The sequence below is a fragment of the Sinocyclocheilus anshuiensis genome, unplaced genomic scaffold (assembly GCF_001515605.1).
Source record: "Sinocyclocheilus anshuiensis isolate Anshui unplaced genomic scaffold, SAMN03320099.WGS_v1.1 scaffold24, whole genome shotgun sequence".
In the NCBI taxonomy this organism is placed as follows: Eukaryota; Metazoa; Chordata; class Actinopteri; order Cypriniformes; family Cyprinidae; genus Sinocyclocheilus; species Sinocyclocheilus anshuiensis.
The window spans coordinates 1,069,549-1,071,712 of record NW_015557090.1 but is presented as its reverse complement, the minus strand read 5'-3'; the positions used below and the strand labels follow the sequence as shown (position 1 = coordinate 1,071,712).

The following is a 2,164-nucleotide window of genomic DNA, read 5'->3' as shown; positions in this document are numbered from 1 at the left end:
ACAGGAGCTTCCAGTGTAGAAGAAAGTACAAACATAGTGCAGACATACATGATAGTGCAGACATACTAACACAGTACACAGTAGGGATGTAATATAACACTAATATAATAAAAAAAGAAAAATTAAATAATGTACAGAAATAGAAAATAGAAGTATAGGAACAAAATTAATTGTTTAGATAAATGTACAGATATGTTTATTAGTGTGCAGATATGTTATTTACAAAGTGTGCAGTTTAATATAAGTATAACTATGTTAGTTGTGATGGACGATGTATAATTATGAAAGATTAATTGTTCAGACTGAATATACCCTGTGGGAAAAAACTGTTCTTGTGCCTGGCTGTTCTGGTGGTCAGTGCTCTGTAGCGCCGACCAGAAGGCAACAGTTCGAAGAGAGAGTGGGCTGGGGGTGAGGGGTCCAAGTTGATTTTTTTAGCCCTTTTCCTCACTCTGGAGATGTAAAGATCTTGGAGGCTGGGCAGAGGGGCACCAATACTCCTCTCAGCAGTCCTGACTGTCCGTTGTAGTCTTCCAGACAGCCAGCTCTTTAACCTGCTGTCTGTAAGCAGACTCGTCTCCGTCCTTGATGAATGATATATATTATATATAAACACATATAATTTTATTTAATTATTTTTACAGTGAGGAGGATGTGATTCGTCATGCAGCAGCACAGATAAACACCAGAAAGACATCTGAAATCTATCACGAGATAACACGTCTGAAGTTGTGGAAACGTCAAAAACAGGAAGCCCTGTATGTCCCTTGAAAATCACCTTCCTTGGAGAGCCTGTAAAAATAAATAAATAAAATTATTTGTATATAAAGCTAAAAACAATAAAGCAAAATGTTCTTTATTTTGTAGGTGTTTTTTTAGTTTGTTAGTTTTTTAATGTGAGTCACTATTACCATTACCTCTCTCCACAAAGGCTGGCATGGCAGTTCTACTTCTGACACTGGAAATGTTCCTGTGCATATCGGGCACTGGGCTTCAAGTGCCTTCACATTAAAGACAAAAATGTATGCAGGGCAAATTTTGTAAAATAGGAATCAATAATTGACAATGTTCGCTTTAGCTTTTGCTTGTGTATGTCACGAATCCGGTCTATGAACTTCAGTTCACTCACCACCAGAGGTCACCCTTCCATTACATTGACTCTCGCACTACACAAACTCTTGCATGTCATCCCGGACTACATATCCCATCATCCATTGCACTGATTGCACACAGCACTGATTGCACACAGCTGTAACCAATCACACATTCACTATATAACACTCACTCAGATCCCTTTCAAACTGCCGAGTATTGTATGCGCATATTGCTAGTTGAGATAGCTACGTTACGGAGCCTTCTTGAAGTTTCATAGTCTTAGCCTAGTCTTGCCTTGTCTGATTCCTCGTGTTCTGATCTTTGCCTGTGCACTTTGGATTACCTCTCTCGTCTTGCCCTGTTCGGATACTGTTTGCCCCTGCCTGGACCTTTGCTTTGTACCTGGATTATCTCTCTAGTCTCGCCCCATTGGATTATGTTCGTCGTCGATTGACCCTCACTGTTTGGACTGCCCATGCCTTGTCTCTTACATACTGTTTGCCAATGTTTGATTTATGCCTGTTTCTGACCACGTCTCCAGAATAAAGCTTTTCACATGGATCCGCACGTCTCACGTCTCGTCTGCCCCGTAACAGAATACTCAGCCACACAAGGATCCAGCAGCTTTTCCCATGGACATTGGCCAGGTATGGACACTGCCAAACTATTATTAGCCTTAAAGCAGGGTACACGCCCGCTTGAAGGCTATATTCAAGAGTATCTGGACATTGCGTGTCATTCTGATTTGCCAGACTGTGTGCTAATAGACTTTTTTTGTGATGGAGTAAATCACGATTAATCCATGAGGGTCCCTGTTCTTCTCTAAGCTATTTTTTTGATTTTGCTCTGCTGTGTGTCGACTCCGTGTTCACGGTGGGTGTTGCGGAGAAACATGATGCCGAGTCCACTTGTGTAATGGCGGCCACACTAGAGCACGCTCACAAAATGGTGGCGACAGCGGAGTTTGATCGCAAAATGGCGGACGCAACAGCACCCCATTATGTCACAGCTGATCTTCGTGAGGCAAGTCAAGTCACACCTGATCTTCATGAACCAAGTCAAGTCACAG

General features: G+C 41.9%; 2 long non-coding RNA genes across 2 annotated transcripts in view; one reads left to right on the top strand and one right to left on the bottom strand.

The window, feature by feature from the left end:
• LOC107677101 (uncharacterized) overlaps positions 1-875 on the top strand; it is a 10,529-nt gene extending 9,654 nt beyond the window's left edge. Inside the window, exon 3 of the long non-coding RNA XR_001632803.1 lies at positions 645-875. This is a non-coding gene — a long non-coding RNA (uncharacterized LOC107677101). The remainder of the gene's footprint in view (positions 1-644) is intronic.
• The window catches only part of LOC107677102 (uncharacterized), a 2,006-nt gene continuing 573 nt past the window's right edge, over positions 732-2,164 (bottom strand). The window contains exons 2-3 of the long non-coding RNA XR_001632804.1: positions 918-1,001; positions 732-792 (exon numbers count right to left, since the gene is read on the bottom strand). This is a non-coding gene — a long non-coding RNA (uncharacterized LOC107677102). The remainder of the gene's footprint in view (positions 793-917; positions 1,002-2,164) is intronic.